General features: G+C 35.7%; 1 protein-coding gene across 13 annotated transcripts in view; it reads left to right on the top strand.

Moving 5' to 3' along the window:
* The window catches only part of LOC103788721 (uncharacterized), a 682665-nt gene that overhangs the window by 667436 nt on the left and 1749 nt on the right, over positions 1 to 13480 (top strand). For all 13 annotated transcript variants that reach the window (XR_013528873.1, XR_013528871.1, XR_013528864.1 and 10 more), the window contains 2 exons: positions 2484 to 2623; positions 10645 to 10769. The gene's annotated coding sequence lies outside the window, so the exon portion shown is untranslated. The remainder of the gene's footprint in view (positions 1 to 2483; positions 2624 to 10644; positions 10770 to 13480) is intronic.

Below are 13480 nucleotides of genomic sequence, written 5' to 3'. Positions count from 1 at the left end.
GCTCACTGCAATCTCCACCTCCCAGGTTCAAGCAATTCTCCTACCTCAGCCTACCAAGTAGCTGGGGTTACAGGCATGCGCCACCACGCCCAGCTAATTTTTTGTATTTTTAGTAGAGTCGGGGTTTCTCCATGTTGATCAGTCTAGTCTCAAACTCGTGAACTCAGGTGATCTGCCTGCCTCGGCCTCCCAGAGTGCTGTGATTACAGGTGTGAGCCATTGGGCCTGCCATTATCTATATTTTAATTCAATTAATAAATATCGAATGAAACATTAATTTTAATATGAATAATTTACATATTAATATATCAATATATTTATATATTTGATTTTCAGAAGGTTGATATTGATAATTTTTTTGTAGATAAGTGTTGAGAGAGAAACAACACTTTCACTATAGAAGAAACACAAATAGAATAATGGAACGACAGATTTCTCATCAAAAATCATTGCAGGAGTGTAACATATCAGAAGTGTCAAAAAAAAACCTATCAAACCAGAATCATATATCCAGCAAAAATATATTTTTATATATATATAAATATTTATATTTTTATATATATATATCCTTCAAGAATGGAACGAAGATTAAAAAACAATCTCAGATGAAGGAAAACAGAGAATTTGTTGCTAGCAGTAATAACCTAAAAGAATCTGGAAACCAAAAGAAAATGATCAAGAAAGAATCTTTGAACATCAGGAAAGTCAGAATTTATAAAAGATAGAGTAAAAATATAGCAACACAAACTATTTTTCTTTTCTTCTTAAGTTTTCTAGCTTATACTTGGCAGATGAAGCAAAAACTATGACACTGATGTAGTTATCAATGGATATGGAAAAAAATATTTGATGATTTATTATAAATGAGAAGAGTAAAGGGATAGAAATGTTAGGTTTCTACACATCATTCAAGCAGGTGGAATATTGACTCAGTGGACCATGATAAGTCATGTGTGTATAAGGTAACACCTAAAGCAGTACCTAAAAATCTATATAAACGGATATGCTGGAAAACACTCTAGATTAATACAAATTATATTTAAAAATGTTAAAGTAATACAAAAGAAATCTGGAAAAAGAGAAAGAAAAATGGAACAAATTTAAATCAAAGAAGAAAATAGCAGATTTAATATGCCATCAATTACATTGAATTATTTTAATAAGACCCGATATTGATTCTGCTTAATTTTCCCTATAGGCAAAAAGTGAAATGGATTTAATTCAAGGTAGTCTATTACACATGTAATGATGACTCAACCATTAATTGTACAACTGTAACTGCTATTTAAGGAACAAAATCAAACTTTTATTTTCATTTGGTACTAGAATTTAGTGCAGCTAGTCACTTAAATAAAAGCAATAAAGAATGTGTCATGCAGATTGAATTCTTGTACCTGCTCTGCTATGTATCAACCAATGCCTTTGGGCAAGTTAAAAAAAAAAAAGGCGCTCTAACTTTTTTTTCTGCTTACCAGAATATAAAAATTTCTCTAATGTTTCCCCTGCTAGCTGGAATTTTAAAAATTACTCTAAGGTCAGTTCTGCTAGTTGGAATAGAAATAATTTGGTTGGAAATCAGATATTCTAGATTTGAATCTTAGTTCTTATTCTTACAGGCTGTTTAAGCTTAAGCAAGCCTTTAGACTCTGAGCTTCAGTTTTCTCAAGAGTAAAATAATAACGCTACCCACATCATAGGGGTAAAATTTTAGTATTAAATGAGATAATCCATGTGGAAAGTATTATTAGGTAAAAATACTATAAACTACAGGTCATAAATGGCAGGCTGTTGGCCAAATGTAGCCACAAATATGTTTGAATTGGCTGTCATAGCTTTGGCTTTTAGCAGTGCTGTAAAACAATTTTAATTAGTCGTCAACTTTCAAGGATTTGTTAATTTCACATAAAATATGGATTTCTCAGTTTCCCTTAAAAAGTTATATTAGCTAGCAATATTGGGTTTGCATTCTTTATGGCAAAAGCAACAAAATGCAAGTCTGATTCTCACCTTGGAGAGGCTTTGCACTCCCGTCGGTTGCACTTCCCATCATTCAATTATCTTCTCCTTGACACTGAAAAAGGAGAGACTCAGTTTTCCTGGTCTGGTCAGTTTCATTCACCTGTGTCTTAATTCCTCTTGATAGTGCATTTTAGTTCGTGTCACCCACCTCTGTAAGTTAAAACGCTTTTACCATTCCAGTAACTTGAAAGCAACCGCTCATTTTTCTTCTCTATCAGTCATGAGACTAAATATATAAAATCTTCTCATTCCTAGTCATCTGAGATTGACTGCTCCTTCTTCCCAAGGGTCTCTGCAGGTCCCAGTATATTGAGCACATAGTGTTAATCAATATTTATGGAGTGAATAAAAAATGAATGAATGAATGAATGAATGAATGAAAGTCGTGTATTTACTACTTTACAGATAACATGTGAGTAGTTCTTTGTCTTAATTTTAACATTTCTTATGCTTTTGCTATTTAGGTATGGTTACTGCATCTGAAGTAGAGAAAAATGTTTTTCCTACCAGGTATGATGGCTCATGCCTGTAATCTCAGAACTTTGGGAGCCAAGGTAGTTGGATCACCTGAAGTCAGGAGTTCAAGACCAGCCTGGCCAACATGGTAAAACCCCATCTTTATTAAGAATACACAAATTAGCCAGGTGTAATATCATGCACCTGTAATCCAAGCTACCCAGGAAGCTGACACAGGAGAATTCCTTAAACCTGGGAGGCAGAGGTTGCAATGAGCCAAGATCACACCACTGCACTCCAGCCTGGGCAACAGAGCAAGACTCCATCTCAAGAAGAAAACAAAAGAAAACAAAGAAAAATGTCATTTTTGTTATTTTATTTAAAATAAAAATTACAGGTTGTCCCAGGATAAGATATGGCCCCAATTGTCAGCTAAAATGTACTTGTACTTGTGGCCTTTGCAGTTCTGCAAATGGAAGGTATATCGGTGGCCTGGCGGGGACAGAAAATTATTGTGAAAAAGGCAAGTTGATTCATTGCCTTTCTTCCTTCAATGAAGATCTACTTTTGCCTGGGTGTGTTGGCTCATGCCTGTAATACCAGCACTTTAGGTGGCCGAGGCAGGGGGATCATGAGGTCAGGAGATCAAGGCCATCCTGGCCAACATGATGAAATCCCATCTCTAATAAAAATAGAAAAATTAGCTGAGTATGGTGGCACCTGCCTATAATCCCAGCTACTTGGGAGGCTGAGGCATGAGAATCGCTTTAACCTGGGAGGCAGAGGTTGCAGTGAGCCGAGATTGCACCACTGCACTCTAGCCTCGTGACAGAGTGAGACTCCTCACAAAAAAAAAAAAAGCTCTACTTTAGAGAATACTGCCATTTGTTGATAAAATACGCCTAAACCCCTTAAGTAATCGAAATAGTATTAATATGAAAGAGTTCCTCTGAGACCTAAATTTAAGTCTCATACCAGCCACTTTTTAAGCCCAAAGGCTTTGTGGACACCATCTGCTAAGTCTTGAGTTTCTAGGCATGAAGCTGAAGAATGTCCACCACCGCTGAGGCTTTGAGGCTGGCAAGGTGGAGAATACAGGGCTCTGGGAGAAGCCAGCTCACATTAATAATAGGCCCAGCTGCAAGGAGGGAAGAGGACCTCCCAAAAGTCTCCGAAATTTGTTTCATCAGGAAAAATTTAATCAGTACAGTAGTCCTCGTTTGCCTGTGGTTTCCCTATGGAATAGTACAATGAGGTTTTTTTAGAGAGAGCACATTGGCAATACTCTAATTAGGTATATTGATGTAATTTTCTATTTTATTATTAGTTATTCAGAATGTCTTATTGTGCCTAATTTATGAATTAAACTTTATTATTGTTATATATGTATAGTGGAAAACACAGTGTATATAGGGTTCAATACTGTCTGAGGTTTCAGATGTCAACTGGGAGTCTTGGAATGTATCCCCCATGGATGTGGGGGACTGCTATACCTCTATGTATGCGTTCTTACTTATAAATGACATTTTTGCACTTCTTGACTAATAAGTATATTATAAAATTTAGATACATGTTTAAATTGATAAAATGACTATTGATAGTTATTCTAATGTTTATTTTCTTGAACCACAATTATTTATTTTATACAACACTGGAAAGCACCTACTTTATTTAGAGCCTACTCTTGTAGGAGACATTGTACTTTCACAGATTATAGGGCAAAGTTTCTGGCAGAGTGTGGATGAGAACATTGTGCTGGAGGCCTAAACTTGAGGCACTCCAAGTAGAAAAGAATTCACAGTGAACGTTTACCTAGATGGTTTCAACTATGGGTGGTGTGACTCTTTAGACTTGTGTGACAATGGATATGATTATCTGCCATCCATCACTACTAATTTAACTGTCATGAAATAAATTCAACAACACTGTATTTCAATGGACATGGATAAAGATGAATGCTAACCCTAGCTCTGCTAATACCGTGTGATCTACCTTTGGGCAGTTCACATCCTCTTTGTGACTTGGTTTTCCCATCTGAACAGAAGGGTATTGAGCTGAATAATACCTGACAGTCCTTCCAAATCTGAGATTCAAGACCATTTTTCACGGGATTCTTAAAAGATGGATATCCTCCCTAATTCATGGGAGATGGTTCTTATCAATTTTGTTGAGATTACAAAATCAGCATTTTTAAAACAGAACTATTATGTCCATGCTCCCTTTATTTGTAAATTGAGTAATTTTCTGGCATTTAGTATATGAGATATTTTACTATTGATTCTATCATTTACACTTTTTATCATGTAACATTTCAAACTCATACAAGAGTTAAGAAAATGATATAATGTTATAGTGAATTTCCATATATCTGTCATTCACCTTCAACAATAATCAATTTGTGATTAATCCTGTGTCATCTATACTTTCACCCACTCCCTCACTCTGTACCACTATGGTATTATTTAGAAGCAGATCATCATCATATGATTTATTCATAAGTATTAGTTGTATTCTTTTAAAAATGTATCCACAATACCTCACCATATCTAAACATTTAAAAACTATTTTAATTTTAGTTATCTTATTGTTTAATCCAAACAGAACCAATCAAAATATCTCTTTAATAAAGTTATAGGATTTTATTTCTAATGAAGATTGTAATCCTCTGCAAATCTAGAGAGAATGATATATGAATCCTAAGGTACTTGTCACCAGTCTCAATAATTATAAACTCATGGCTCTCTCCTAATTGTTTTGAAACAAATCCTAGACATTTCATTTTATCCATACATTTTCATAGTACATATCTTTAAAAGATAAGAATTTTTTTAAATGTAACTATGGTACAATTATAGTACCTAAAATAATAATTGTTTAATATAATCAAATAGTTGCTCCTGAAGTATCATGATTTTTTAATACATTTATTGACCCAAGATTCAAATACTACCTCTTAAAATTTGCTTCTTAATATGTTTCAACATATAGAAGTTTCTTCTTTTTCTTTCTCCCCCTTGTAAGATATATGTTGAAAATAATAGCTTGCTGGTGTTATCAAGTTTCTCATTTAGCCCTTTGCATCTTTTGATATTGTAATCACCTGTTTCTCTATCTTCTGCCTTCCCTGGGTAGATGAAGTCTTGATCAGATTCAGGCTTGACATATTGGTGAGAACACTTGAAGGGTGACGTGTCTTCTGCTAGAAGGCACATAATGTCTGGTTTGCCTGTCTTTTCATTATGGTAGCAGTCAATGATCATCATTGCCCTGATCCACAAATTCATTAAAGCCCACAGAAGATTGATATTCTGAGTCCATACATTTTTCTTTACTTGTTAGTTAGAATAGGTCTATGTAGAGAAATTTTCTCTAATCACATATTTGATTATTTTGAGACATGATTCACATGGAAGAGTCAAGATAAGTCCTTTCCACTTTCCATTTATTTATCAATTTACAAGGTAGTTGATTTACTAATATCCTTCAGAGATGAGCAAAAACTACATTTTGGGAGCACTTTTATGAAATTATGGAGGTCAAACATTTTGATACACTTAAATTCATTCAGTTAGTATACTTACTGATGGCACACTTTTCTATCATTGATCAGAGGGAGCCTCTTAAAATTGGCTCTTGAGTTTCAAATACGTAACCCCAGTAATATGATTCATTCCTTGCTATCTGAGATAAGTAGGTGTTTGTTTTATGCTTAATTGTACATATCCACTTCCAAATCTGAATAATCTACTTCTTCCAAGATGCTCTGCTTCCTTTTACTTGGAAACGGTATATAGAAACCAATATTTCGTTGTGCTCACTGCAACTGGGATAGTTATTTTTTTCTAAGGCTTTCTCTGGACAGAGCCATGAAATGCCTTTTTAAGTATCAACTATATTATGAGCTCATACAGATGCAGTTCAAAGTGAGGAGGACCACAGCAATTCTACATACTCTTTGTTCTTACATGGTTCTTACATGTGTATTTTCTTTCTCCCATATTTGAATTCCTAATTCTGAACACCAATATAATTTCTCATTTGTTTAATCCATAATACTGTCAAGTCTGAAAATAGCAACACTATCAGTACAATTCTGAAAATTACTTTAAACATCAACTATTTCAATTAAACTATTTTAAATAATTGATAAAATAATTTTTTTAATTAATTTTAAGTTGATCAATCATTTTAATAATTTAATTAAATCTAATACTTAAATATTTAAATTATATTAATACATATTTTAAATATTTAAAAGGGGTTTTGGTAGTTTTTTTCTTATACTTTCCACTAGACACATGTTTTCCAATTACTGTGTTTTGGAATTATTTGAAATAGTTCTTTGCTACATAGTTTTGCCACTAATTAAATCATAGTTAGGTTCATTTCATTATGATTTAATTCTTATTTACAATGCTATAAAATATTCACATATCCCAGCTGGGTGCAGTGGCTCACACCTGTAATCTCAGCACTTTGGGAGGCCAAGGTGGGTGGATCACAAGGTCAAGAGATCGAGACCATCCTGGCCAACATGGTGAAACCCCGTCTCTACTAAAAATACAAAAAATAGCCGGGCATGGTGGCACGTGCCTGTGGTCCCAGCTACTCGGGAGGCTGAGGCAGAAGAATCACTTGAACCCAGGAGGCGGAGGTTGCAGTTTGTGCCACTGCACTCCAGCCTGGTGACAGAGCAAGACTCTGTCTCAAAAAAAAAAAAAAAAAAAAAATTCGCATATCTGAAAAATGTTATAATCAGAGAAGAATGATAGTATTATTTGGCAAAATGGAGACATCAAGCAAGGCAATCTTTATTAGCTCAGGTTTTTGTTGTTGTTGTTGAGATGGGGTTTTGCTCTTGTTGCCCAGGCTGGAGTGCAATGGCATGATCTCAGCTCACTGCAACCTCTGCCTTCCAGGTTCAAGTGATTCTCCTGCCTCAGTCTCCTGAGTAGCTGGGATTACAGGCACGCACCCTCATGCCTGGCTAATTTTGTATTTGTTAGTAGCGATAGGGTTCACCATGTTGGTTAGGCTGGTCTCAAAACTCCTGACCTCAGGTTATCCACCCGCCTCAGCCTCCCAAAGTGCTGAGATTACAGGCATGAGCCACCGGGTATCTCATTTTATATATAATTAAAGTAAGGGAGTAAAGGAAATCTGCTATTCCTAAGTATTCTTGATAAAAACTGATTATACAAGAACAAACAGAAGAAACTATGCATGGATCTCTCTTGATTACTTATTTTTAATCATTATATGAGGAAAGTAAATGAAAGAATATGTATTATATGATTCATTCTTTATCTTCTTTCATTTTACTTCCTTTTTCTGATCCTTGAATGTGAGTGATTCCTGATGATAAATCTGTCCTGAGTAACTTTATGCATACTGAAGAAGTGTCATCCACAACAAGCCTAATCAAATTCAGCTCTGCATGTCTGGAAAGAGGACAGAGAAGGGGGAGAGAGAGAGACAGAGAGAGACGGAGAGAGAGAGAGAAGGGGGAGAGAGAGAGAGAGAGGGAGAGAGAGACAGAGAGAGACGGAGAGAGAGAGAGAAGGGGGGAGAGAGAGAGAGAGAGGGAAAAGAAAGAAAAGGCGAAAGGAGACAATAAATAAAGGGTGAGGAAATCATATTCCATGGGTGAGTGGTAAGCATATCTCAAGAAAACTCAAGAATAGAAATGGAAATCTTTAGCTGGGCATGGTGGCGCAGGCCTGTAATCCAAGCTACTTGGGAGGCTGAGGCAGGAGAATCACTTCAACCTGGGAGGCAGTTTGCAGTAAGCCAAGATCCCATCATTGCACTCTAGCCTGGTCAACAAGAGCAAATCTCCATCTCAAAAAAAAAAGGAAATCTTTACAGTCAAGCTCTCACACACCTCCTTAGAGTGAGCATTTCCCCAGCAGATAACAATTTTAGCTTTCAAATAAAGGTATTTGCTTAGGTGACATGATTTATAAATGCAAACCAATTACTTCTGCTGATGTTCAGCCAGAAAAATATTGGCTTCTCCAATCTTAGAGGTAAAACCTCCAAGAGGTTTTAAGTCCTCCATATCAGACTTAGTAAAAGACAATTCTGTATTGTACTTAATTGGCCACCTAAGGAAATGTTTCAAAGATTAAATTTTACAGACTTTAATACCTAATTTCCTTGTAAGATATTTCCCTACCATATGTGCATCATATTCTTTTACTCTCTTTCTTCCTTCTTCTCTTTCTCCTTCCTGTCTCTCACACCCACCTCTGTCATTTGCCCCCAGGACTTGAAATATCAAAAACTATATGATATCACCTTCCACAGATTTTTATTTATTTAAATAATTTAATTTAAAAGTATAAAAAACTCTATGATATCACCTTCCACAGATACTCTCTTATCTATTTAAATAATTTAATTTAAAAATCATTCTCATTAAATTTAGAATGGATTTGAACACATTGCCTCTTTTAGGTCTTTAAGGTATTGAAGGATTTTAGGAAAGGCTTGGGCCAAATGCTCATGTGCACATCGTAGCATATAAGCATTATCTGCTTAAAGATATTTCACGTTTCCTTATTCATTTTTCTAGACCGGTTATAGAGACTGGTAACGATTTATTTGTATGACCAAATTATTGTCAGTATGCTTCTCCATATAATTTCTTCTTTCTTTCCAATTCTCTCATCTCTTTATTTGGTCTTGGGAAACAAATGAATTGAACATATTCCAATTTTCCGTTTAATCACATCTAAAGTTAAAGTAGCATTTTGACATTTCCATTTCCTAGTATGCCTTCCTGGACTTTATAGCTTGAATTGTGCTCACCTCTGTGACTGCCAAGTGAAGTTAGTTGTGATGCAGCAAGTGGGCAGTGCACCTGCCCAGCAGGTGTCCATGGCAGCCAATATGAAAGGGGTATTGCCACAGCATTTTTAAGCCCATGAATGTGAGAATTCTGTGTGACTGTGAGATCTTCTCATCTGGTGACAAACATGTAAATGAAATTGAAAATATGCAAGAATTACTTAAACATTCAACTTGCACATTAAAGTGGTAGGAATTCACCCAACAGCCAATATAATGAGTCCTGATTTTGTGGCTAATTGGTCAAAAGTTTTATTTTCCTTTATATAAAATTGTGAGATACTTCAAAACACCACTGAAAATGTTACTCTTTGAAGGACAAAAGTTCTACCTCTGAATGAGAATAAATATTTTATTAAATGCTTTTAAAGAATGTGGCCTATGTATTGAGTCAGTGACATTGAAAGAGATACAAGAAATTTATGAAAATATTTAAAAGATGTGAATTAGGCATTTACCACTAGAAAGTAATCATAGCCGTGAGTGGAGATAAACATACGAAGGTGAGAATTTGGGTTACTCAGTTTGAAATAAAATATTATAAAACCCCAAAAAGCTACGAACTCAGTAAACACCACCGAGACCTGCTTTGGCCTGTATTATGTACATTCTTGTGCATATAGTTATAACAACTATAATTATTACAATTATAGCATGATGCTAATGGTAATTTAACTTTATGTGATGAATCAAAGTGACTGTAGCCTTTTAAAAGGCTCTCTGTGTTAGTCTCATACTACGTTCTCCAATGTCACTATAAGGCCTTATATATTTCATCCCTTTGCACATCCTTTATTATTCATGTATTACTTAGTGATTCAATAAAATGTCACCCATTATGTATCTGTGGTAGCAGTAAGATATCAAATTCCAGACGGACTCTGTATAGTATCACATGACAAGTAGCAGGCCCTGTGTTAAATTCTGGAAATATAGTGGAAAACATGGAGTTTATTGTCATCTAGAGAGATGAATAATGAAAACACTTTAAGGGAAAATATTAAAAGTAAGACACTTTGCTGGTAGACTTTGTTTCCTTCCTAAAGCTCCTACCTTCAGAAATTTTATTTGCATTCTAAGAGATAAATACGTGTTAAAGCAAATCAACTTTAAGACTTGTCAAATCAGTTACAGAATGGACCTTCCTTCTGACACTCCAAAACTTTTCTCTCTTCTTTTGACCAGCAAATTCCAGTATCATCCCACTTTACTATTTGGAACTCAATTGTAAGGAAATTTTTATATTTAGTTTTAATTAAGATGCATTAATGAAAGTGCAAGGTGTTAATTTTTCAGCATTTCTCCTTTTTTGGTCAGTGTTTGCCTGACATGTTTGGAGATGGTTGACATCAACTTTGTGACTGAAGGAGAACACTTCTGCCACTTAATGACTGGAAAATGCCTCTGCTCCTGTAGGAGAACTGGAGCCAGATGTGATGCTGGTAGGAGCCAAAGCACCTCATGACTCCCCTCTGACCCATGGTTATACAGAGATCTGTAGACATTTTCCTACTAGAAGGGGTACTCCATTAAAGAGCATTGCCCAGCATTGCTTGATACTTTGCCCTTAGTATCACGAAGAAGGGTTTGTAGCTGTTACATCACAGGAAGCTCAAATAACACTATAGCTGATGGAGGGCACATGGTAACATGGTAAGTATTTAAAGGGACACAATTAAATGTCCCATCACAAAGGTGATTCATAGAAATCACTAGAATTAAGGCAATTTAGGTGTGGTCCAGATAGTATTCTTGAGACCCAAGCTTCCAGCTGCTACTCTTTGGGAACTGAAATGTATATTTCATTTTTCTTTTCATTCAGAGAAAGAATGACCTAAAATATAAAGTTCTAATTCTTCAGGGACTGTCTTAAGAAGAGAGAGTAGGTTGAGTAATTATGAACTACTGGACTTAATGGATGCTTAGCAGATGAAAAGTTTTATATAATTCACAAGAGACCCGAAGGACTGACCCTGCCACTGGTATTACCCAAAATAGAGGGTTTAATCTCAGAATTTACTTTTCTCATCTGCAAAAGAGTAGGGTTGAAGCTTCATTTCTTAAGGAAAGATTATTTCTAAATAAAGTCATGGCCTATACAGATGTTCTACCAGGTCTTTTATTTTCATTTTTATTTTCAATTAGGCACAGTTCATCTGTGATATTAAGTGTGAACAGCTGTGTCTATGCAGGTACCATAAAGATAAAAGACCTCATTTTAACTTGAACTCTGGTAAAGGAGCTATTAAACAGCCATAATATTAATTCATTAAAGAATATAACAACTTTTTATTAGATTATGCTCCCTCCATTGGTAAATTAACATTTGCAGACATTCAAACAGATGTCTTAAAGATACATCATTATTAACATGAAAATGTGGTATTTTTATAAATTAAAGTCAGATTCTGGAGTGCTCAGGAGAGATCCTGACTCGACTTTTTTCTAATAAGAAAATTCAATCTTGCCACCAAACTAAGTAATCCTCCCACACATTGGGCAGAGGTGGCTGAGAAATGACATTTGAAATGACATAGGATTTTTTAGGCCGGGCGCGGTGGCTCAAGCCTGTAATCCCAGCACTTTGGGAGGCCGAGGCGGGTGGATCACGAGGTCAACAGATCGAGACCATCCTGGTCAACATGGTGAAACCTCGTCTCTACTAAAAATTACAAAAAATTAGCTGGGCACGGTGGTGCGTGCCTGTAATCCCAGCTACTCAGGAGGCTGAGGCAGGAGAATTGCCTGAACCCAGGGGGCGGAGGTTGCAGTGAGCTGAGATCGCGCCATTGCACTCCAGCCTGGGTAACAAGAGTGAAACTCCGTCTCAAAAAAAAGAAAAAGAAATGACATAGGATTTTTAAAATTTTTTTTTCACAAAGTTTCATGGTTTAAAGATTCATTTCAGAGCAGCATTTGCATTGCCTCCAGAGCTTCTTCCTAAAGGAAATTGTTGCTCCTTCATTTAGGAAGGGATTGAATTACTGTTTGTTAATGTTGAACCCTTGTAAAAATAATTACTTACAAAATTGGTTTATGTTTCTATTTACCTTATATTTATAATCTAATTAATTAAGGCAAGGGAACTAGGCCACATCTTAACCTACATTCATAATGCAAAAGAATATTAAAAAATAAACATCCAACTGCTCAACTCTAATCCAGCATAAAGGATAGTGAGTCAATAAATAAGGTTTTCTAATAATTTGCCCAAAGTCTCAGAATTTGCCCTGGGACCTATATCTTCATACTTACTGACATTTCCCAAATTCTCGCTTTCCCTCTCTTTTTTATTAGGGCTTTCTTCTACATATGCTTAATACCTTGCATCCTCCCATATAGTAGTATAGAACGGAGAAAGAACACTAGGTAAGAATTTGAAACCCAGCTCTGCCATTTATCCGAGATATAGCACAGTAATTGAGAAGATCTTTTAAGCCATACCAGACCTTACTTTATTCCTCTGTGAAATGTGGAAGCTTAACTCACTGCCTTGCCCACCTCACAGGTGTTAGAAACAACTTTGTTAGAGATAATGTGTTAGAGACCACTTTGTAAACTCCTCAAGAGTAAGTGACTGTTAGGATTACACAGTTAAGTGTTTCTGATCCTTAAACATTGATAAACTGAGTTTCTTCCCAGTCCTGCCTGACAGAGTGGGAAATATGAATCTATTTTCTGTGTCAAGAGCTAGGCTGGGCTTTCCGCTTATCATCACAATTCTTCAGAAACAGAATTTGTTAATTCTTTGCTGGAAATTAGGCTAACAGCAAACACTCAGGCTGGGTCTTTACAGTCAACATTTGCTAGTTTTAATAAAGCTAATACTTTTTATAATGTTCCATCATTTCTCTTCTGGTTGCAAGCACAATGCAATTCAATTGAAAGATAGAGTCCTTTAGGACATAGATCAAGGGATCTATGGACTTTCTGACATAGTTTAAGAAATAAACAGTTGAAATTAAAGCCATTTCATTCTCAATAACATAAGAACAAATATTTGTGTTTTCATCCTAAAAATGAGTCTCATGTATCATGCATTCAGCGTGAGTGTTGCCTTTCTCTGACCTCAAGAGAGCTAGTCCACTTTCCCTGTGTCCTTCACAATGCTATCACTAAGGCTCTACTGAATACTCTAATTCTGAGAAGGCAC

Source organism: Callithrix jacchus, chromosome 17, assembly GCF_049354715.1.
Source record: "Callithrix jacchus isolate 240 chromosome 17, calJac240_pri, whole genome shotgun sequence".
In the NCBI taxonomy this organism is placed as follows: Eukaryota; Metazoa; Chordata; class Mammalia; order Primates; family Cebidae; genus Callithrix; species Callithrix jacchus.
This window is presented reverse-complemented; position numbering and strand designations above follow the sequence as displayed.